Source organism: Ornithodoros turicata, unplaced genomic scaffold (assembly GCF_037126465.1).
Source record: "Ornithodoros turicata isolate Travis unplaced genomic scaffold, ASM3712646v1 ctg00001027.1, whole genome shotgun sequence".
Taxonomy (NCBI): domain Eukaryota; kingdom Metazoa; phylum Arthropoda; class Arachnida; order Ixodida; family Argasidae; genus Ornithodoros; species Ornithodoros turicata.
This window is the reverse complement of record NW_026999439.1, coordinates 11,801-36,917: the sequence shown is the minus strand read 5'-3', so window position 1 is coordinate 36,917 and position 25,117 is coordinate 11,801. Positions and strand designations below refer to the sequence as shown.

The 25,117-nt window shown below is 44.9% G+C and overlaps 1 long non-coding RNA gene across 1 annotated transcript in view; it reads right to left on the bottom strand.

Moving 5' to 3' along the window:
- LOC135376080 (uncharacterized) overlaps window positions 1–24,845 on the bottom strand; it is a 30,150-nt gene extending 5,305 nt beyond the window's left edge. Inside the window, exons 1-3 of the long non-coding RNA XR_010417529.1 lie at window positions 24,726–24,845; window positions 18,841–18,961; window positions 14,949–15,082 (exon numbers count right to left, since the gene is read on the bottom strand). This is a non-coding gene — a long non-coding RNA (uncharacterized LOC135376080). The remainder of the gene's footprint in view (window positions 1–14,948; window positions 15,083–18,840; window positions 18,962–24,725) is intronic.
- Between the last annotated feature and the right edge of the window lie 272 nt (window positions 24,846–25,117).

The following is a 25,117-nucleotide window of genomic DNA, read 5'->3' as shown; positions in this document are numbered from 1 at the left end:
CGCCGAACTGAGGACACACCGACCGGACCACTCACCACCGAAGAAATAAGAGCAGCAGAGACGTACTGGATACGTCGCACGCAAGATGAACAATACCAACCGGAAATTCACCCACTCAGTAAGCAGCGCTCAGTTAGTCCTGAATCAGAGCTGTTCCAGATCAACCCCTTCCTCGACGACCGGAGAATGTTGCGAGTGACAGGACGACTCCAACAAGGACAGTTGGAACCAGCAGTTCGGCACCCCATCATTCTACCTCCACGACATGGCTTCACGGAGCTCGTGATTCAGAGCGCACACTGTCGCATTTTGCACGGAGGAGTGCTGGAAACTATGACAGAGCTAAGAGAAATGTATTGGATACCTAGGTGCCGACAAGTTGTGAAACAGATAGTAAGGAGATGTACAGTCTGGTGCAGATACAAACTGAAGCCAGCGACGGCTCCCACGGCTCCTTTACCCGGTGAGCGAATCACACGCACACATCCCTTTGCCGTCGTGGGCATTGATTTCGCGGGACCCTTGTATGTGAAGACAGCCGTCGGAGAGGCAAAGAGCTATATCGCTTTATTTACATGCGCGGTAACTCAGGCTGTGCATCTTGAAATTGTATCCAGTTTATCGACGACGAACTTTCTATTGGCGTTCCGGCGTTTTGCATCCCGAAGGGGCCTGCCAGAACTGATCTACTCGGACAATGCTTTGACTTTTCGACGAGCGGCTAAGGACATCAGAGGTCTATGGGAGCATATAAACAGCGCCGCAGTCAGAGACTTCTGCTCCACCCACAACATCAGGTGGAGGTTCATCGTTGAACGCGCCGCCTGGTGGGGCGGATTTTGGGAAAGGATAGTACGGACGGTAAAGGGTTGCCTTCGAAAGACACTGGGAAAGGCCCGTCTTGGATACGAAGAACTAGAAACCGTCCTCCATGAAGTGGAAGCCGCGGTCAAGTCGCGACCACTGACGACCCTAACGTCTGACGTTGACGAGATGGAGCCGCTCACACCGGCTCATTTCCTTATCGGAAGGAGGATGACAGCGCTGCCACCCTTGACATACCGCACATCACCAGCCACGGACGCAAAAGATTTGACCCGCCGACTAGCACACCGACAGCAAATTGTAAATCACTATTGGAAAAGGTGGCTCCGTGAATACTTGCTACAACTGAGGTCCGCACACTACGGCAGACACAAACTATCTACCAATTTGAACGTAGGAGATGTTGAATCATTCATGAAGATAGGACTGAACTGGAAGATGGGGAGAATTCTTGAACTTTACCGTGGAAGAGACAACAAAATAAGGTCCTGCAAGTTAGAACTGTCGCACGGCCAACACCTAAAGAGGGCAGTGCAACACATTTATCCTCTCGAAATGAGCTAAGCTCATCCGGGGGGAGGATGTTGACGATCCGAACCGGGAGAGACAAACTCCAGACACACAGGGCAGTGGTTCCGCCGGCAGAGGTCACTTCTTCCCCCCAACACCGTTACTGCGCGGGGTGTTTATGGGCCACGTCTCCGTTTGCGCGCATCTGTGTTGGAGAAAGGTCCGGATCGGGTTTCTTTTGGGGAATTTGGTGTTCTGTGTGTGACTGGCGATAGGGCCAGAGACGATTCTACCTCGCTACCGAGCAGACGCTCGAATTATAGTTCTTTCGTTTTTTCCCATGCATTTATGTATCTGAGTCTACATGGTAGTATTAAATGTGTTAGACAGAGTACTGTTTTATTAAGCAGCTACAACTGCATTCAGCATTCCTTCACATTCCTCTACAATCTGCGTAACATGCTAATGGTTCGCTGAATCACTGACTTAACGGCGGAAACTTCTGTTATAGCACAATGTGAGCATCGTGCTTAAAGTATTTTGACATATTAAATGACATGCCATATCTAACACTGACATCACGTCCACTGGATCAATTCTATTTCTCTGCAGAATTCCGGTTATAATGCAGAGAACTCCACACGTGCTCACTCAACACACTGGAACCAAGGTATATCTAAACTGGTAGCGAAAACTAGCGAAAATACCAAATCAGACCCATCGCCAAGGCCATCAGCAAGAGGCGCGAGTGATCCTGGGTGTTGACAGTTGAGGTACGGTTGTAAACAGAAAAACTTTGCAACATGGGCGTCGCTTGTGTGTGTACTAATAGGTTATTCATAATTTCAATGTAGAAAAAAACTTCCTGTTGCCCCGCTCGTGCACATATACGAGATCATCTACCACTCAGTACATTTCCGTATCCTGCTCTTTTGCGGGTGGAACACATTTTCAAGATAGGGCACGTTCAGACCTAACCCTGAGAACGAGGCTTAGATGGAAGTGAGCACAGTCTCGAACAACTGCCGGGGAGGATACCCCCCAGACCCCCCCCGCGCGTGTAATATGTACTGACCTAACCTAACCTCACTAACAAATTTGCAAATTACAGCATAATTCATTACTAGCGTACGTGCGACTTCCGGTTGGCCTCGTTCCCAGGGTCAAGATGGCGGCTTGCCTTATCTTGAATGTGTGATTTCCCTCTTTTGCGCATGTGCCACAGTTGGGGGTGTTTATCCGTGCGTCTCTGTATCCCTACCGTGTGTCCGTGCATTGTAATATGGAGTTCGTACACTCTTTGGGTCAAACAGGAAGCGACGTTCACATCTCCGTGCTGTAGACCAAGATTAACACGTGCGAACAGGTGAATACAATGCATCCCCTGTTGCTGGGCCCGCAAAAAAAAAAAAAGATTTCGTCATGGGACGAGCGGCCATGATAGTGTGAGTGTTAGCAGGAACCAACTGTGCACCAACGATGTCGTGTTTTGTTGCAATGGACCTATAACGGCCACTCATTGAATAAATGCAAATGTCTAATCACTAGGTGTACGTATAGCTCTGAGTGAGAAATGGGCCTGATGTGAGCCTTCCTAATTTCGGTATGGTCATCACGATGCCTTTCTGTTTGGAGTTGTCAAAATCTGTGATAACCGTATGTATTTGGAATTTTTATGATTCATTAAACCTGATATGCTTTATTTTTCTGTGTTCTCGTCTGGTATTGTTGACTGGGCGCAGAAAAGGGAATACAGAGCAAGCGAAGTAGGCCAGTGTAAACGTGCGTGGCTAATTATGCACTAATTATTATTCATACTAGTGACGTCATCTCTGAGGTCATTTATTTACAATCGTAGTAGTCCGCGCAACGGATGGATGGCGCTGACCGTCTCAATCATGGCGTCATTCTGAAGACACAGGGGCCTATGGGAGTTGCGCTACATCTTTAAATATACCTTGCTGGAACTCTTTTCTATAGTCTCGCAAGGAGTCCCATTGATTATCCCATCGGTTTTAGGTCTAGGGATTGAAACACCACAAGGTGAACGTGTTGCATCTAAACAATCTTCATTGAACAGGTTTCATCGACGGAGGTAGTGTATTTGTTGGGGATTCAGGTATGTTATTGTAACGCAAAAGAGACTGCAGGATATCTATCTAAGATATCATTTATATCATCATGATTCGTCAGGAACCCTCGACGATTGCACTGAAGGATCGACATAGTGCAGCAAAAACGAATGGAAGTGTGCAATACGCGTGTGCTTTATAGACGAGAGTGTGCTGCTCAGAGACAATCTTATTTCTTTCGCGGGCATTATTGGCTGTATCTGAGTTTTTTTTTTCGGGTAACAACCAGTTCCTTAGCTGATATTATCAAGGGGTGAGTCGCTTCCCGATAGATTGCAGTTGGCCTTTCTTTTTGACTGGATGCTCGTGTTTGTGAATGGACATTGCGAGCTCGCATTTCATCGCACCCCATCGAGCTCACGTCCACGGATGGTTATGACTAGTGATGTCACGAACTTTTTGCGAACCCGCGGTTCGACTGCGAACCTGGTGGTTCGCAAGGTTCGACGAACCTTCGAATTTCTTGTCAGTTTCGCAAAGGCTCGCAAAAGTTCGCAGCTGAATTCAGCTGATTTTTTTTCGTGGGGCCTTGGATGACAGGTAAGCGACGAAAGTCGTCCCCAGACCAGAGCCCACTCGTGTTCTGGATTCGTGGTAAACGTAGTTTGTACATTTACGATTTAACTGCTAACAGTTTTGTGCCGTTGCCCTTGCGTTCTTTGTTTTTCTTACCGACTGTCTGTTTACTCTGCGAAGGTGTATGTAGGAATGTTAGGTGGTACCGTGGTAGGCGCAGGTAAGTTTCTGTTGCTAGAAAAGTACAAATCGAAGGAAAGCTAACTGATTTATTGAACATACCTTACAGGAGGACATATTGTCTGATGTGATTAAGCCTAATTAAGCCTTGAGTGGCGTACGTTAGACTGTTTATGTTTCCGGGCAGATCGCGCCAGCGCATGCGCAGTGAAGTCGAACTTTTGCGAACTTTCGCGAATTTTTCAGAGAAAAGTTCGAAAGTATCGAACTTTTGCGAACTCGAACCTTGCCAGGTTCGTGACATCACTAGTTATGACGAAAGTGGCGTCTGTGAGGAGGACGCCACTGAAGGGGTTGGTGGAACTAGAGGCACTTCAGCAGCAGAAGCTGGCGTTTGAAGAAGGGGTGAGAGTTCTGTGCTTCCTGTTATGCTGTCTGTCTGTACAAAGAGTGATCACCTGCGCAGTTGACGCAGTGATGTGGCCCTCCCTAAGCAGCACACAATATTGGGCCCATATTGGCTGGTCAACGGCGATACGGGTCCAACACGGGACCCGTTTCGCCAAGATTTTCCCAACAGTGGCTCAAATTGGGTTTGGTCAAACTGTTTGAGCCATTATTGGGAAAATCCTGGCAATATGGGCCCCATATTGCCAGTGTAAACCCCATATTCACTGAAAATGCAGCAAATGGTATGTTCAGGCGTTGCAAAAATGCCCAAGCAGAACGACAAGATTGGACGTTGATGCGTGTGAAATGCCCAATTGAATACGTCGTTACATCCAAAAACTTCCCGCACATCATGGACATTGTTCGAAACAGTAAACATACGTGGCAATCCCATTGTAACATTCACTAGAACTCGACAACTTTCCACTTTCTGGAAGCTGGCGCTATCTTGCTTCGCGATGCCAATGCCAATCGGTCGAACCGACTGAGAGTAAACATGGCCGTTTCACCGAAATCACGCGTCGTACAACTACTGCGCATGCGCGACAGTCGGATCCGACGCTTCGTACGGGCTAAAATGTCGCTGGTTCCTCTAATGATAACGGAATTGCGGCTAGGTCAAGTAAAAAAACACAATGTTTGGTAGAAAGGGATGGCTCTTCTGTAAAGTTAGGTGCTTACAAGTTACTGCAAGCAGTGTGAGTAGCAGAGGCGTATGTCCGTCACCGTTACGAAAGTGTTTTGCTCCTTCGTACTCCCTGAGTGTGTTGGAACTTTTTGGTTCATAGACTATTGTGATACCAACGAAGGCTCCTGAGGGACAGCTGGCAGTTTCGTGGGATTGCCTGCACTAGGTTAATCCTGCTCTTCGTTTTCAGGGCGAGAGCAGTACTATTTTTGAAATGTGCTGTGGGCAAGCTTTAGCTTGTTCCATCCTACAGTTGATAATACGATTGCATGTGTCCTTCAGCAAGACGGGCGTCGCGCCTGTTCTTCGCTTTGGTTGTATGCAACGTGGGGATCAATGAGACTTGCAGAGATGAAAAAGCAAAGAGCAGAGAGAAGTAATATCAGTGGTGGATATTAAACCGGATAATGTTTTATTATTACACGGACTCCCCGTTGGCATTATCACAGAAATATTGGCAACATTGACGAACAATGGGCCTGCCAATATGGGCAGCCCATATTGGTACAATATGGAGCCCGGTTGCACTCCCGATATTGGTCCAATTTTAGCAGCCCTTATTGGACCAATATTAGCGTTGTTAGCAGAAAATATGGATCCAATATTGGAGTGCTGCTTGGGTCCACACTCTTTGAAATCATGGTCCTGCCTGGTGCATAGAGCACAGCATGCAGATCCTCTACAAGCATCGGATGGGTGGACAAAGCCATAGCACTTAAAACACCTGAGGGAGTTTGGCAAATAGGGGCGTAGATCGGTAGATATATAGCCTACTTTCAGTTTATCTGGAAAAGTGGGGCTATTGAAAGTGAGAACGGTGCCTCTATTGGTGACGATCATTACTTTTGCATATTTTAATTTTTCAAGACATCGATGACTCAATTAACTTTTAGGTTCTCCAAAATTTCCTCAACAGAGATTTCGACGATTTCTGAAAGAGCTGTTACCACGCAAACGATGAAGGGAGGCAGGGGTGTTTGTACTCATTAGTTCTATGGTTTCGAGGATGTGGTCGCTGTCACTCCCTCATGTACATTTGATGAATATGTCCCTGAATGATGTTTGTTAATTTCTGTAATGTCTAATGATATGACACTGCCTTCTGGAGAAAGAACGAAGACATCCTTCTAGAGGTGTGTGACCACTGCACAGTATCAGTTATTCCTGTGAAAGAGATTGTTATTCATGGCTGTTGGGACAGCCGGTCCCGACACGTTTATTGTGTCTGATCAAAGCATAAGAAGTTTTACCCATTTCAGGTTTACGTAATGAGTCTTCCGATTGGTCACCCACACTTCATAGTCACACAGGGAGAAGCTGCCAGAGTTATGATAACCCCCGACTGAAAAACACCATAATTATTCTGGTGCTTTGTGGTATTCCTAAACTCTTGTGGTGTTGGTAATGTGCATATCAAAACTGTCTGGTGCGATACCAGACGATTCTGGTGATGTCACGTTCTCATGATGTGCACACTTACTGACAAGCTATTTTTGATGTCCACATCAGAGTGGCCTGCTCTGACACCAGAATGCTTCTGGTGTGCTCTTGTACGCTTGGTGTGTGAACTAGAGTGACACAGTATTTTAATCTAACCCTTAGCGCCGCAATACCAAACTCACGTGAAGGTCGACGTGGCGTGTCAGACGCCGCACATTAGTGGACTAACCAGATAACGTCACACCTGCTCTCTTTACAAGTGCGATGTTGTCTGGTGAGTGCGCTAAATGTGGCATGATCGAGCTCACCAACACGTGATGTCGAGTTTCATGCGATTTCTTAGCCGAACCTGAACTCGCACCGTATCAGAAGATTGCCATCGTGAGTTTCAGGACCCAAAATGCCAAGCTATGCCAGATGTACAGGCCACAAGGCTGATGGTCCTATTGAAAGAAACAGACTGACCAACCCAACCGCCCATCACTCCATGAAAAAAAAACCACCGCCACCGTTTAAGGCTTCTCCCCTTCACCTCACAACCTCTCGGCATGGTCGGATAACACCTTTAGGAGTAGGGGGCTAGGGTCCGCGCGGGCGCCACTCAGCAACAATCAGCGAGCACTGATGGCCTGCTGACCAGGGCTAAAGTAACACGTATATCTCATTACACAGTCTATGCCCCTTTTATACCACGTGTAAGGCACAGATCACCGATGGAAAGGCTCCTATGCTTCTATACTTCTGTGTTATGTGTATAGGTTCAGTATTTTATGAACCTTGACTTACAGGACGTCTTGTACCACATAACTTTTTATAGAGACAGCATCATCACAGTTAAACAGAGTTAGTTAATAAGTACACACGCCAATAGCAGCATCTTAATTAGAATGGTGAGTGACTGATGGCAGCACGTTATATGTACGACATCAACAAATTTAGGCAACATCTCTCGGAAGATAGCCTCACCAGTGAAGGCGGCGCCACAATTGGCGAAGCCGCGGTATACCATATCACTATCCGTTACCCAAACTATGCTATAGGTACCCTTCCTTGAGATAATGGCCCAATCAATCAAATGCTTTATTGATCGCAGGCCAATACTACTACTACGAGCGGTAGTGCTGCCTGGAACGTCTTTGGTAGAAACTTTCCCACATATTTTTACGTGTGGCGTAATGTGCACACACTTTTTCACTGCGGTTCACACCCATGCTTGGTGACTGTGCCAACATATTTGACGTGAAACAGCCTTTGAATCAGACCGACACAGGATAAAAGTTTATCAAAATGAACACGTCTATATAGTCTCGTCTTTGTAAGTCCGGAATTCCGTGACACCGGAGATGCAAGACTGGTGTCGTTCAATTGGATATATAGTCAACTCGGTCACACGACCGTGAGATGACGTCGCAGTAGTACCCGTCTCTTTGTTTATTGCTTGTGGAGATCAATAGCCTTAAGTGAGAATGAACTTTGGACAATAGGGACAAGTGGACCTTAGACGATATTTCTTTGCAAAATACTTAAAATAAGTGTGCAAAAAGTTAAGCAATTCAAGTTATCAGCCGCAGCCCAAAGAGCGAGCCTCAAATAGAGATGCTGCACGTCATTCGAAAGCGAAGCCCCTGGGCTCTACATCGCATTGAAATGTGCAGCGCCGAGGAAGCGAGACCGTGTCGGGTGCGTCTCAAAGTTGAGGGGATGTGCGCGGAAAACGCCGCAGCATCCATCTGTGTGGATGGACACCTGTATATTGACATTCACTTTCGCTTTCACGTTATTTCGCGTTAAACCAACAGCCGTGGACCCTGACACCGTCCCCACTGAATTTATACCCTCTTCTTCCCAATGCGGAGTTGTGTTGGAATGTAAATTAGAAAAGTATTATCAACTTCCTGCTGGGAGTCATTGTTGCAACGTAAATGTTTAAAATTTATCTCTGAACAGAGGGTTGTGAGGGATACAAGGTTTACAATGTACCAAAATATTTTTTTGTACTACAATCGACATTTATTTAGCGGTCTCCAGGCTTTTCTTTTTTTTTCTTTTCTGGGCTGCGAAAACTGTAACGCAACATAACACAATTGTGTTCAGAAACTGTTGATGTAAATGTATACAAGTTTCTCTTTTTATTTGACACAGGTATTTCATAAGAAAGCTGTGAGAGCAGCGCTGATGTCATCTTTGGCAGGTGTGTTATTCCGCCAGGTTTACCGCGTGCAGCACAGTGTATGCAACTACTGCACGAGTAATTGATAACAATACGTTAATTGACTTGTTTATTAGATACTTACATATTTTTCTCACAGGCAGTCTTCACAGATTCCAAATCTGCACTTCAAGCAATTGAAAATTCGGGCATACGAGGCCCATCCACACCCTAGTCACAGATGTGTTAATGGCATACCACACTATATACGCAGCAGGCCACAGGCTAGTTCTCCAGTGGGTTCCAGCCCATTGTGGTGTCGTGGGGAACGAGCAGGCCGACAGCGCCGCAGAAGCAGCACTCTCGTATCGCAAACAGACCAGTATTGTTCTGCTGAGAGGAGACCGCCGTTCATTTCTCCGACGCCTAGTGACACCCCTGGCTTCCCGCCAATGGACAACCGACATTATTCCCCCCTCTATGTTGAGCAGAGTTGATCCAACGCTCGCCTTCCGCATGCCACGAAACACCTCTCGTCAAGATGCTGCATTAATCCACCGAATGCGCCTCGATGTGGCCTTTACAGCTCAGTGGCGTTACCGCTTGAGACAAGTTGACTCTTTCACCTGCTGCCACTGTGGTGTGCTTGAGGATCTGGAGCGTATTCTTCTTCATTGCTCCCACTACCAACCTTCCCGAACCACACTCTCCGAGTCTCTTCGTCAGCTGGACTCTCGCCCCTTCTCCTATCGAAATTGCTTGGTCCCTGGCCTAATCCAGCCCAGCAACGCTCTGTGCTCAAAGCTCTTCTGACATTTCTGGACACCATCGGACTTCGATCGTTATTGTGAAGGGGCTCGTTATTTTATTCCCCACATTCCCACCGGCAATGAGGTAGAGTATCGCCTGTGGCGATGAACCTCCCCACTCTCCAAAGCCAAAATAAAGTTGTTGTTGTTGTTGTACATATTTTTCGCGAAATGTGGCATAGCATTATCCGAGTCAATCATTATTCAACTCCATCGCCCTTATTGAACACCCTGAGAGATGAACGTACCTTGAAGTATTAGTTGTTAAATTTTGAAGTGCTAAACAGCCCAAAGCAGAATAGCGGAGAAACAGCGACAGGTAATCCGCGTGAGATAGCCACGTATTTTAAATGATTGGAGTAGCGTTAATTTACTACAGTCCAGCAACGGTAGCGACGGCGCGACTTGTCTAGAATGCACAAGATGAGGAAACTCGAAATGCATACACAACCAAGCGGTAAAAAGTTGGAGGAAGAAGACAAACATGTCAATGTCAATCCTCCCGCATAGATGTCTATGGTTTTTCTAGATTTGTGGTGGGAGCTACGCTTGCGTTAGGTTATGTTAGATAATTGGAAGACTCGCGCAGATTCCAACGCTGTCAAAAAAAAAAAGCAAAGGATACCTGTTTACCGACAGCACACTTTGTCATACAATGAACATCGCTATCATCCTACTCCTACGAAAAGTACCGTGCCGTTGTAGGCATCGTATCTCAGGCAGTCTTGCGTTGCTCACAGAGGGCCGCGTGCCGAACGGAGATACCAGACATATATCGCATTCCATAAGGTTGTCTGTGTCGTCAGCATTTCCTGCTTATAAGTGGACATGTAGAAGGGATATAAGAGGGTAAATGTAAATGGACGTAAGCCATTTGAAATTGAAGTATTCGAAGGTTTTTTAATAGTAAGGATAATTGAAGGTAATTCGAAGTAATTAAAGCAAGAAAGTTGAGTTTAAAGGTTATGAATGTAAGGTACATCTAATTAAGAGAATGATTAAATGAAATTAAAGATTACCGAAAGTAACCGTGTGTGGTCAGAGCTAATTAAATGTAATAAAAGGTAATTACTGTCAATTAAAGGGAAATTGAGACAAATTAAAGCAAATAAATGTAATTAAAAGGAATTAAATGAAATTCAAGATTACCTCACGTAACCTAAGGGTACCTTCGGTAATTAAAGGGTAATTGAAAGTTTCGTACCGGATGTCATGTATAGACCGGAGACGGCGAACAGGAAGTCAGGTTTAGACCGGAAGTCGGTACCCGGAAGTCAAGTATGGACCGGAAAAGGGGCTTAATGCTAACGCATTTTTCTCGCATTTACCACTGAATCGCCACTGAGTTTTTTGTGGGCAGAACTTTCAGACGAATGTTGCCACAGTTTCCCCCTGAAGTCAGACCAGGAGGCACACCAAACCCCATTCTTTCCGGCTGTCCTCTCTTCATCTCTCCACATATGTATGTCGCTCACTCGTAACGCTAACACGCAATCGCGAAGAAAAACACACAAGGAGCTTCGGACATCGTACGCGCTCGATGTAAAAGCAAGCAGGAAGCTTGCATGCTGCTCATCGGCATGAACAACAACGTGATACCCGCCACTACAAAGGAATCAGGGGCTGGGCTCATCATAGTTTCAGAACGGATATCACAAAGCCCCTCCGATCTGCTAAAGGGCCAGTTTTAGAACATTGGATGAACTCTAACAAAAAGATACGCGCGAGAAGTAACATCCCCATTTCTGCCTTGGACTCGACTGCTTTTTCGCAGAACGCATGCCGGTGGAGGAAGGGTACACGTGCTAGTGAGGGAGGCAGGTGTTCTGAAAGATGGCGTCTGTGCGTTCTCAGTCGAGGGATTTCAGAATTACGTGTGCCGTCCTTTTAGAACGGTGTGTGATTTTCTATCACCAGAGCATTAAGGGAACTGCATCGGGTTCTGGGAAACCGTGCTAGAAAATACACGAGTCCTCCACGAAATTATGTGCTTGCTATGAAATAGATTTTTATCTCCGCGAGTAGCGTAGCTGATGGAAGGAAGTGTTGAAGTCAAGTGTGAAGGGCCAAAAATTAACCCAGTTTAAACGGTAATTTTCATTTACGGAGATTATTACACTGCTCGGACATATGGTTTACTGAGATATGCCGGGTGTTGAAAAAAGGGGAGCTCCAAATGACTGTGTTTATATCTTAGAGGGCGTGAACACAGATACGAGCATTTACATGTTGGTCAATGATGTGTCCAGACCCCCCAACCTAACACCCCACAAAGGTCTCGAAGGCACCCCCTTCCTAAAATTTTGTGAGGTTACCCAATATCTCTTCAAAGAACATTAAAATACATGGAGCAGTGACGTCACACCCCCTGCGGGGCCCAATACACCCCCATGCACAAACTTGTGGGTAAACCACTGATGGTATTTCTTTAGTTTATTTATCTATTGGTTTTACGTGCCCGCCAACAGCGTGAGACCCCATATAGATGTGCACAAAAAAGAAGGTTACTTACAAGAAGGAACTTACAAGAAGATAAAATATTGCGAAGAGGATAAAAATGAAATAATATCAGCAAAAATGTCCACACTAGTATTTCGAATTTTGATCTACGGAGATTATTCTGTTGCTCGCAGATATGCTTTACTGATATATGCCGGTTTTTGAAAAAAAGGGGAGGTCCAAATGACTGTGTTTATAGCTTAGAGGGCGTGAACACAGATACGATCGTTTACATGTTTTTCAATGATGTGTCCAGACCCCCAAATCCCCTAACGCCAAAAAACAAACCCATAAAACCATAAAAGTCTGGAAGACACCCCTCTTGCTAAAATTTTGTGAGGTTACCCAATATCTCCTCAAAGAACATAAAAATACATGGAGCAGTGACGTCACACCCCTTGCGGGGCCCAATACACCCCCATGCACAAAATTCTGGGTAAACCACTTCACTTCTCCAGAAATGACTCCAGGCACTGTACTAAAGCCAGCGTGCTATTGATCCAAAAGGTGTTTCGTGTCATATCAACGGACACATCCGCGAGAAGATAAATGCAGGAGCTTGCTGGTTGATATGTGGCGTAGTATTGCCAAGCGATCTGTCTGTTGCTGTGGTGAAAGGCATGGTGTCCATGGCAGTGTCCATGGCTGACCTCACAGGGAAACGTGTCAATACTTGCCTTATAGCGTCTAAGGAAAGCGCACAGCCAGAACGCACAGCCGGTACCGTGATTCGAACCTCGGTCAGATTCCAGTTGCGACGTGTAAAAGTTTTCGTCTTTTCCACGGAGCTAGGGGAACTGGAGATGTCAGTTAGACACGAAAACGAAAAGAAAGAAGGAAAGAAAGAACATGACAAGTATTTGTGCTAGTCTCACAGTGAATAACTCTTGTAATTTCCTTGTAATTTCCTCTGTAATTCTTGTAATATTTTTTTTTATATCCTATGTTATATGACTGCTCTACTGCAACAAGAGAGACGGGTCAATATGCTTGTTACCTGTTAGGATTTCATTTTGTGTCGGAACGTTTTTTGTTAGGAAACCTGTTTAAATAACGAAGTGCGTGTTTAATACGCACATGTTGGCCGATGTCGCTGTCTTCACTACAACCGTTATTGTGGGCGTTACTGTTTAGAAAAATGCTGTTAACCGAATTGAGGCTCTGACGTTGGAAACAGTGAAAGATCAATGGACAGAACACAAAACAAGCTGTGCAAGATGGGGCTGATTTTGGTAGCAAGCACAATGAAAAGAGTCTATTTAGCGGATAAGTTTGAACGCTATGTTTCTAAGTGTGAATGAATCCGCGATAAAATATAATATCCGCATTTTGGAATCTTCATGATGAGCCAAGATGGTGACATTTGGTTGCGCTTCCGTTTCCCAACATCGACTGCATTACCCGCAGTTATGGGCTACCATATGGATAAACGCCTGGTATGCCACTACTGTCCCTTGCGTATGCTGCCCACTAACGAATAAGATAAAAAAAAGAATAACAGCAAAATGAGCGCACACGAAGAACATGCATTGTTCAGATGTGTCCTGTTTGCTCCCAGCCTCGTTTTTGTCTTTTTCTTTTCTTTTTCTGCGGGTAACGCACAAGCTCATGGGGGTGGGCAACGTCACGACTGCCGCTATTGGGGAAAGTGCGTCCTGGGCCGACTTCGAAGGGAACTCTGCCGACATATATACCACAGCGTCTGAGGGACAACCCACGAAAAACCGGGACGGCACAACTGACACCGGGATTCGAACCCCAGTACCTCCCTGCCTGACGCCACATGACCACCATACCCAAAGTTGACCAATCGCCGCCGACAAAAACGGCACTGGCGTAGTGAGTACGTAGGTACGTGCACAGTCCTTATTTTGGTTCACTTGCATAGCAAACGTTTGTCAATTCATATATCAAGGTTCGTTCGCTTCTCGGCTGTTCCATAAGGACGATGGATTTCAGTAATGGATGTTTCCCAGAAAACATGCAATGACTTCGTTGATTAATGAATTTAACATGTTTCGTGCAGTACTTGCACACACTGCCCTACGAGTATCCGCCTGACCGCATAAGTCGCTGCGAAGATGACATCAGTGCTGCTCTCACCGCTTTTTAATAATATATGTATCGAATAAAAAGCACCTTGTACATATTACACAATTCTACTGTTGCGAGGAAATCAAAAATACTACGCAGAAAGTTCTAGAAAATACACCATTTGGTTGCTACTATCATAAGTGTGGAGCCGTTGATTTTCTGCGTTTTCTCTCATGTGCCTTATTGGGTTTTATACTGACGCATTCAGCTTGTGCAGCATGATCTGACCCAGCAGGGAAGCGTCATCTTCTGTTTGGCCTTCTTGTGTCGCTTCTTCAAACACAAGCTGCACCGCTGATGAGGCCCTGCCGATAAGCATGTCGTGTCGAAGGAGTAATCTCAGTCACAAATTTCATGCTACGCCCTCAATTCCCTGCTCTAAGGATCACCTTGAATATGAAAATAATTATGCGATAATGCTGGTCACACTACCACCTTTGTTGTGATCAACATCACTAATTAACGAAATATTAAAATGTATTAGAAAATGCATCAATCCTTCAAACGACCACGGAAGACAGCACAGGCTATAACTAGTTAGAACACACTCCTCCTGAGATATGGTGACCTTTGCCACCGACGTCATAATAGCTACTGTTCCCCAAACACATGTAGGATGCATTATGCGCCAGCGCTCTTCCTGTGCTTATACTCACACATCGAGCTCGATCCTGCACATTGGTATCTCATTTCACTCTGTACCTTGACAACATAATTTTGAAGAAGTTGTTCGCCACAGCCTTTTGGTTTTAATTGGTCTGGAACACAATTCTTCTTGTAGTCCAACATACTGCAAAAGATAGCAGACAAATATCTGTTACATGACCCCGGACCTTCTCGTGGCTAATAAATTCTACTATTACTATTCACACTAATTATAACCCAGCTCCGGATTGTAAGACAGACAACACGTGACATTGAAGCACAACCCTGCAGGGAATACAAGACGTGATCACATTGAATTCTTTCCGCAATTTTATTTACATTCAATGAGAAATCAAACTTCCAATTCGTTCAACGTGTACAGGACGACTATCTATCATTGACTGAATTGGACGTTTGCAGTGAAGCTGCCTTCGCGAAACCGGGTTCCACCGCGTTGTGTTGCGAAGACCGCTACCACGGAATAAGGAACCGAATGAATGAATTGCTTTAATGGGTGCCAATGAGAAAGGCTGATTTGCAATTGATTTAATGAGATCCAGCATTTCATGTATCGCAGACTTCGCCAATACAAGGAATGAGAAGTCAGTTGGAAGAATTGTTCTAATGGGTATCAATGAGAAACTCCTTTCAGATTGATTGAACGAGATCAAACATGCTGCTTGGCATATTGGTAATACAATAAGTGAGACGCCAGTTGTTGAAGGAATGGGCGTAATAGTGACCGACGGTACATGCTCATTCTAAAATTGAGTAATGGCATGATTAGCAAGAACGCTGTACGTCCGTGCAGAAAATGAACTAATTCGAGGAAGTGGTCTTATTCGGACAAATGAAATTCCAGAATACGCATTGTATCGAAAAATATGGCACTTAAGGAAATGTGAAATTAAAATTTATTCCTAACAAATCAAATAGCCGTTGCCCAATGTCGCGGAGGCTGGCCGCTGGTGCAAAGGCAAAGGAGGGCGCATTGTAACACGTTTTCAATGCCGCACCACATAGTGATTCGTCCGCCTTGAAAATTGTTGAAAATTTTTGTGAATATTTCTTCAAAAGTACATGTGCCTTGGTAACTTCGCATTACTGCTCTTACTTGAAGTTATTGTTTTTGTATTCCGTGCGACATTCAACAGCGCTTAAGAGTAAGCGTTTCTCCAAATCCCCCCCCCCCCCCCCCCTGCCGACGTATTCATCAGTCTCTTACCAAACGTCGAAGCGTGAGGATGTACAATTGGCACTTTTTCTACGTTGTTACCGATGCTTTTAGCATTGCTCGTAGGCGAATATGAGGCTTGAGAGAACACAGCCAGATGTGCGGGAAGATCGCTATGAACGGCGCTGTGTGCAACGGTATGTAATGTGTTTTTTGCATATTTCATACTGACATGCCCTGTAAACGCGCAGTTGTTTGTTGAATATCCCATTCAAGTAGTTCGTTATATTTAAAATAAAGGAATACATATAGGATGCATGTATGAGCGTGTGCGATTCCTGCGATGGAAATAAAATGAATGCTGAAAGAGTGCTGATGCGAGCGACTCGGGTTGGATGAAACGTAGACATGGTGTTGAAGGAAGACAGGACGCTACGCAGACAACCGGTTCTTGCTTCGTGCTTCGCGCGCTGCATATTGCGAGCTAATGCACACACTTCCGTCTATACCCGTTGTGTGCCTCTTATGGTCGCAGAGTTGCATTGTTGCAAATGCAACCGTGCGACCTGCCAGTTTTGCAAGTTCTTTAAGTCTGGAATCGTTTTGGAAGACGCGAGGAGACATTGCACCCAGGATTGTATTGTCCAACCACCTGTAACTGAGCAACTTTAGAAATTGCATTAATAAAAAAATGAAAAATTTAATAGAATGGGAACGCATGCCATAACAGATTCCGCGCATAATGCGCGGCCACCTCAAAAAGCCGCATCTCATGGTGCCTCCCTAACTCCAGCGCTATTCATGGCGCTGCGATCGAGAAAAGCGACTATTCATCCACCCATCCACAAGGCATGCGGATACTAGCGGATTCTTTCCTCTCCGCAGACGCAACCGTAATGTATCAGCTGGACCCGGCAGCTAGGGCGCTTGGTGAAATGACGCGGAGTATTCGCGTTAATGTTTCTCCAAACCAAACCCCACAGCGCGTTGTCCTCTCTAGCAGTACACTCTTAGAAATAGGTCTTCTATCGTGCCGTCATGAGCTGCCGTGTCTTCTAGATTCACGCTCGAGAGTTTTAAACGACAGATGACCACGTGACCCGAGAGAAAAGAAAATGCAAAAAAAAGTCTTGCTTTTTTTGGCGCGTACGCCGTGTAGAAGACACGTTTATCACGTGACCAGGAATCGGACGTCGTGAAGTCTATTTCGTGTTGTCTAAATTTTTGCCGTGGTTTCTATGCGCTCAGAGTGACCACCTGAGCGGCGTCGAGGAGTCACGTGAACTATGCGACGGGGCCAGACATGCTGGTGGCGCGGCACTGCTCACACCTCTTCTTCGATGCCTTGCCGCCAGCGTTTCCTCGCTTTGCTGATTCTGGGATTCTTTTACAGGTAAGACACCTCCGGTTAATGAATTTTATTGCGATAACTATGCTAGCAGCACTACTACCGTAGTGGCTACCTGTTACTTCCCCACGCTTCTAACGACCATTTGAAAGGTGCAGGCGCAAATGGAAGTGTCATGGCGGTCGTGACAGAATGTCAACGAAAGTTATGTGGTGATGCTTGAGAAGTTGAGTAGTGAAGGTATTCGAGAGACGCTAATGTGTTATCAGCTGTATTCGGTTTGTAGCTCTGTTAGAATTGCCTCTAAACCTGGACTTCACGAGCGCTAACGTTTGTGTATGGCGCAGGATGTTTTTGTCTTTCGGGGGCTCGTTTCGACCGTGGCTTGAGTAACCATTCTCTGTCTCAGCTGGCCGCAGTGGGTATGGACGTCACCAACGAAGACTTCACTGGTGTTCAACGTGCCGCCTGGAGGAAATGTGCGTGCGATTCATACCGAAGACTGACAGATATTAGCCGGTACACGGCACAAGTGTTACCCGGAACATGCGGCCAATGCTAACACTCACCTGTCGACCATGACCGCATTCAGTAAGATACCTCTTTGATCTCTCCTCCTACATACTTGGTACTGCTGTGGTACCAATGTACCATTTTTCTCTCCTCGCTGCCTCACCTATCATCGTTTTATTATAAGCTATAGTTCGTACCCTTTCACTGTTGTCGATAGTGACTTTTATCACACTTAATGTTGTTCCTATCCACTTTGTAATGCGTCTTTGTCGTCGTTTACTTTGTCACAGTTACGCCTTGAAGCAGAATTCCGATTCGAGGCCTGGATGGGAAGCATGGAGGAAACGCTGCACAACGGGTGACAACTGCCATATCCAGATCAGAGGGGAAGCAGGAGCACGCGGGAAGAGGGAAACGACCGGGAAAGGAGGAAACTGTGAAGCATAAAACAGACGCCACTTTTGTGGCTTCTACGAGGGAAACCACGTGATGCGACGTCATTCCCCGCGCTTTCGCGTGGTCTCTACGTAGAAACGCCAAAATTACCGTTGTCCGGGTGTCTGTATTAGACACGATAGAAGATCGATTTCTAAGAGTGTACTCCTAATTCCTTGGATTGCTGCCAGTGGCGTATGAGGAACCGCAGGCAGGTTAAACTATCATTATCGACAGGTGTCTGAACCTAAAACAACAAAGTCTTTGCCATGCACCGAGGGGGAGGGGGGGTGTCAAGCATTCTGCTGAGTTCTGCTCCTACATTTGGCCCATATAAGCAAATCATTCAGCAAAGTTTAAAATTGTTCACGCATTTTCTTATTTATCATAATGCCGCTGTAAAATCGCCGGACGCACGCGACGAAGAGCTTACCAGCACAGTCGTTTGTCGTTGCCGGACATCAGGCCTCTAGAAATGATGCCGTGTTCCTGTTCGTATTTCCTCAAGCACACATCTTCCGCATCCGATATTGCGTTTTGAGTGCACTCCAAGCCTGAAAACGAACAGTATGATATATTTGGGTACTCATAGTACAAAGCATGAGTCCGCCTTTGATAACTTGCCTAGGGAATATCCCCTGAATATCCCCTGTTCCCAGCTTGACTTGTTCCACATAGATATATCAGTGGTATAAGCCGGTGGCGGGTCAAACCGCTTATATTTTGCTGCCCTCATTAACTGCCTGCAGCCTTATCCACAGCGCCACCGAAACGTTAACAACGAGAAAAATAACGCAATAAGATGACGTTGCATCACGTTGCGTGCACCAGTCGGCGTCCTGCTGGGGGTTAGAGTTAGGCGGACGGCGCTGGTTTTTGGGGCAGTCTCCCCACGGCTGTGACACATTGCGACATCGCTTGCGTTGAACGTACCGTTGATATCGTGCAACTCTCACCGAACTTGCAGGTCGGGGCATCCGTGCACAATTGGCATTCGCCGGGCGGTCATGAAAGCGCCGGTAAGTATACCCTTCGAGCATGTTTACGAAATATTAACCATGCTGCCAGCACAAACAGCTCTCGCGGTCGCCTCAGAGGAAGGAAACGAAGCTCTGTACATCTACACCGGTAAATCACCTTTCAGTGATTGTGTTGTTACGTTATGTTGCACTCGCGTTTAGTTTTCCTCCCTGTCAAACTTTTCCTTCTTTCATACTTAACTGGTGACACTCCGTCCTGCAACCACACAGGACAACGACAGAGAACCGCCAACCAGCAATACCGCCAGCCCCTCTCAGACAGGTACAAGCGCTGTTTATAGGACCATTTTTTAACGCGCTAATCGCTCGTGTGCAGGTTTTGAAGCATTTTTTTTCTGTGGTAGACAAAAGATCTATGTATGTATTGGCAAAACATAATTGAAATACAAAGGGGTCTTTTCGGGAAACGGGCGCGCAAAATTTCGTGTTTCTTCTTTAATTATGTCTAAACGTTTGTCTGTTTCAGCGGATACGTGTAGGAGACACACGCATGGTAGATAAAATATAATATGAATGATAAAATGAAAGAGCATTAAAATATGAAAATAGGATGCATACTAAAAGAACGCAAGAATTTCTTCTAAAACTGGGGAGATATCGCTTCCAAAAACGGCAAAAAGTGAAACACCCGAATTCAAGGTCGGATTTTCTCGATTTTTTTGCATAAAAGCTATTAGGTAGAAACCGTTCGATTACTGTTGATCATCATGTATGATGAACTTCTAAATATATAAAAAAATCTGGAGGTCAATGGGACCTGCCTGCATGACCTGATGTGAAATCGGCCTGGGGGAACACTCATCTGAATATTTCGGGGAACGAAATTCGAACGAAATTTCGAATCATTCGTAGCAGCAGGCGTTCATGTTTGACCGCTTCAAACAACGACCTTGTCAGATCGTATCTATGCGACATAATTCAGGTCTCAATAACAAATTAGAAACAGAGGCATATTAACACGATAAAAATGACGGCGCTTGTATGTAGAAGATTGTGGACATGTGAATGAAAGAGTGTCACCAATTATTCGAGTAACTGCAGAAATCCTTGAATGTCTGCGCTGGTTTTTTTCACAAACCTGGGCCAGAGAGACTTATGCAAAACATAGATGCCTCTTATTGGGATCTCGAATAATGTGGAATTCACCTGCGAGCTTTCATTTTACTGCAGGATATTTTGGCGATTTAACGGATGTGTCCTTAATATCTTGCCATTCTAACTGTATGGTAGCGTTGATAACTATGCTCTTATTCAATTCTGTTGTTTATGAGGTACTGTGCGATATTATGTACACTGCAGCCCACTAGAGTGAGAATGGATGGGCATCATACCCACATTGGTTTTACCATGGTAATCCTTGTCCCTCAACTTCAATTGAACAAGTCCTTGTATGTTCAAGTGACTCATCCACTACAGTGTCCCACCGGTTCATCAGTAATTTGTGTTCCTGGTAGAGTACTGTTACGTGCTGTAAAAATACTTTGTCGAATCGGCAAGGGAACAGCATGTTTAGGTAGATTTTTCAGCTTAATGTGTGTTGCTGTTGTATCTAATTTGCCATCTGGGGAATGCATTTCGATTCAAGCATATCAAATGGAACACTGTTATTCTGCATTGCACATGTTTCCACCAAGATCACCTGCAAGAACCGCACGGGCATGTTGTGAAAATGCAACAACCTGCCTGCTCAGAAATACACCAGCAGGCCTCATACGTGCCAAAAGTATTGGTGCTGTACATGATCTTTGTGTGCCTTGGGTCAATAAAGATATACCGAATTTGCTTTCCACACAGGTGAGTGAAGTGTGGTGATTGGAGGCATAGCGTATGCTGACTGAAGCCAATAGAGGGCTCAGCGCATAACACTGGGGACGTACAGGAGACGCGGCGCATAGAGCACGTGACGTATAACGTGGAAGATTATATAAGCCGTGGCGGTTAACCCCTGTGGCGGATATATCCGGTCATGAAGTAAGAGTTATAAATCTACAAAATAACGGCGCTTATTTATCCGCCATCGTGTTTAGCGGCGCGGCGCAGAAGCTGCTTAACACAGTTTTTTTTTTTTCGCTGTTCTCACGTCTAATAATATTTATGCACGTGCAAAAGAGGAATATGAAATAAAATAAAGTGAAACTTAACTGAGTTAATCCTTTGTGGAGGAATGCAAGACAGCACAATTGGTCCCAGTCATCATACGAATTTGTCCTCTATTTTTAAACATCCGGAAACGATAACACAATTTATAACATAAATTGCTTATAGTATAATATTATTTATAAATAATAGTTGCCCAGTTTTGTGGTGTAAAATGAGAACTGAAACCACGCCACTCTCGTGCGCAAAACCTGCGACGGGTGTTCACACGTCAGAGGGCCACGTGTTTTTTTATATGCTGATTGAACTACAGGCTGATCTGTTGACCTAATACGCCGCTTTCAGGCCCAGATAAGGAGAACAGCTCCCATGGCATTGTGGGTACTATGTGACTGGGAGGTGAACCGGGTAGGAATCCGAATGCCGCCTGTCCTGTCTGGGTGTTTTCGGCGCGTTTTCCTCAGTCGCTTTAAGACATATGTCGTCACAGTTCCCTGTGAAGTCCGCAAAGGGCGCTCGATCCTTATAGTGATGTTTCTCGCCTGAATGTGACTACGATAAGCATCCCATACCTACCACTACCACCACCAGATAAGGTGAACGTCATGTCTCTTCGCTCGAGAAGTGCGTAGTTCCGGTGTCTGCTGATTACGTATTAATATGTGGCGATTTCAACCTCAAAGTAGTGCTTGTTTCAGCTTTTTTGATAAGACAAGGGTCAATAAATAATGATTGCCGTTGATTTTGCTGTCTCGCATTTTCTCGGAAACAGTCAATACCATACCATAGTGACTTCTAGGTAATTCGGTCCTCCAGTAATTACAAGTACTTTTCCGCTGAGTGTCTGTCTGGCTGCAAAAATGGCATTGCTGCTCCCAGTTTGTTTTGTTTATCTTAGAGCACCCTGTGTATTGTTTTAGTTATTTATCTATTATTGGTATAGTTCTAGATGAAAATGCGGGTAACAGGTCTTCCAGCGCACGCATTGCGCGGACGGCCTCAACCATGCCTTTGCCAGTCGTCTATTATGCTCGAACATGATGGAAAATAATTGTGACGTAACGCTCTGAGTTATTATTATTATTATTAGTTTCAAGGGTGTGGTCATTGGCATCGACATATAGATCTTGATAATGCCCGAGGCACAGAGCCTCGTTTTTCGTTTTTTTTTTTTTCGTTGTTGGGATTATGCCTGTGTCCTTTACCTCCCCTGCTTTTCACTATTGTATTCAATTGAAAGGATTGCAGCTCTTCTTGATTTTAGGTTTCTTTACTTATGATGACTTATCTGATACTTTATGATGAAACATCTTTTCTTTTTCTGCATATCCCTGTGTACTAGTGGTACACCTAACTCCGCGCAGCTGCGATCTTTTACCATAGAATTGAAAATGGAACATAACAGAGGGGGAAAAGTTTGAGGGAGACAAACCGAGACACCGATAATACATTCTTTTTTTCTTTCTCATTTTTATTTCGTGCTTGTACACTAATCGCTTTTCGATTTTCGTTTTCATTTGTGACATTCTGGTATATATGTCTTTGCGGCCCTCTTCGATTTCAGCTACTGTCACAAGTTCATTGAATTGAAAAAAAATCGTGCAATTCTCTTCCAGTCACTCAGAAATGTACGGCTGTATCATTGCACTTTCAACGTTTTGCGAATCACGTGGCACTATATGACGTGACAGGCAACAAAGTGAACGGCACAACTGGTTCTAGTTAAATAAGCGAGTAGAAAGTTATCTTTTGCCTTGATTATGTGCACCTGTATGCAGCTTGATTATGTACAGGGCGGTAATTCATTGCTTAGACTTTTGTAACAAGAAAAAGAAAAAAATGAGAGCAACAGCGATGATATCTTGCACACATGGTACTTTTTGGGCAAAACGCGAGTTGTCTTACGTATCTTCAAACAAACACTTACTTTGAAACAGAAATCGGTAAAACAACAGCTTTATTTTAGGATGATAAATGGGGAGTATCATCGCGAGGGGCGATACTCTACCCCATTAATGGTCATGATATACGGAATGAAGAAATCGCAAAAGTATGCTATGGAAATGAGTCGAAACAAAATCCTCAAACCTCTTGAGCACAAAAAGAGCGACGCTCTTTCCATGTCAAAGAACCACGTGGTTTCGAGCGATGGAGCTCATCGCAGTACGGGCTGTTCAGATAGATCGGCCCCGTTTCTGGACCATATAAGCTACAGACAGCCAAGGCCTTGTCATTTCGGCGCTCGAGAACTGCGTACACTTCTAATTTCGACTCATTTGCACAGAAGACACTTGCGATTTATTTCTCGAGTCTGCTCGTCTTCGGATTTTAGAAAACGGGTTAGGATTTAAATAACGACTGGCTCAAAATCTGCTATTTTAACAAATAAACAAATAATTTTAGGGAATTAGTCGTGCAATGTTGTGTCGTAAACGATGACAGTTATCTTATGTGTAACTTGTATATTTTATGTTGGGTTATTTCAGGAATTTAAATAACCCACCATCGACAGATACGCCTGGTCGTCCAGCGTTGCAGCACGAAAATACCGGAAAAGTATTTGCGGTACTTTTATTTCGTAGAGGTAAGGTCTCGAATTTCTGTGCAGTCATTTCTGCTTTGCAGAATATGGTCAAGGCGTTTTTGTCATGGTCGGAGTGGTGCAGTTGTATACATTGTCTGCTTATCCGGAACGCTGTCTCGTTCTTTTTTTTTTTTCTCATGTTCTCATGTGTTTACTGAGGCCTTTTGAGTGGAATAATAGTCCAACATTCTGGGTGTTACGAGAGGTTCATTCACGAGTTGTATTTAGGTACTAATTGAGACAACTATTTCATAAACTGTTGAATCTTACGTAAAGAGTGAAGCCAATGTTGCTCTGAATTCGCCGCAAAGTACCTACCTGTCGTTGCTACCAGCAGTGAGTGTCATGTTGTTGAACATGGTGGTATGAATGGCCTTAGGCTGGTCACACCACCAGCTTTATTAGGATAAATATTACAGAATAAAGGAATTAAAAGTAGACTTCAAATTTTTCGACTATTATTGGGAAGATAATGGCCGCAGGGGCCGGAGCGCTTGTGAAATATGACCACTTTATCGCTAGATTTAGAAACAATTGTTGACAAAAGCCATGTAAGATGATTTATGCCCCTGGCATTCTTTTTTATTTGATACTCACAGACTGGCTTCGATGTTCCACAGTCGGCGTTGATGTCCTTAAAGAAATGCTCAAGAAGAAACGTCTCGTCGCATCTTTGTCTTTCGAGTATTTCCGGAACACAAGTCCTGCTGTATTCGATCATACTGGAAGAGATAAGACGCAAGCAAGGATCTCCTAAATTAAAGAGACATTCCGACGCCATCCCGTAACATCCCTTGATTGAGCCACGCAGAATAAGCAGCACAGTGAACTGCGCAGGAGAAATGGAAGAGTTTTTCCCCTCACTCGAAGCGGCAAGCCACCTCAAACGAAAGTCGAGATGATTCGGAATCAGTCATGTTCCGTGAGAAATAGCGTGTCGCCCTTACTGGCCAAGTTTTTTTGACGAAATCATACACCCCCCTCCCCAC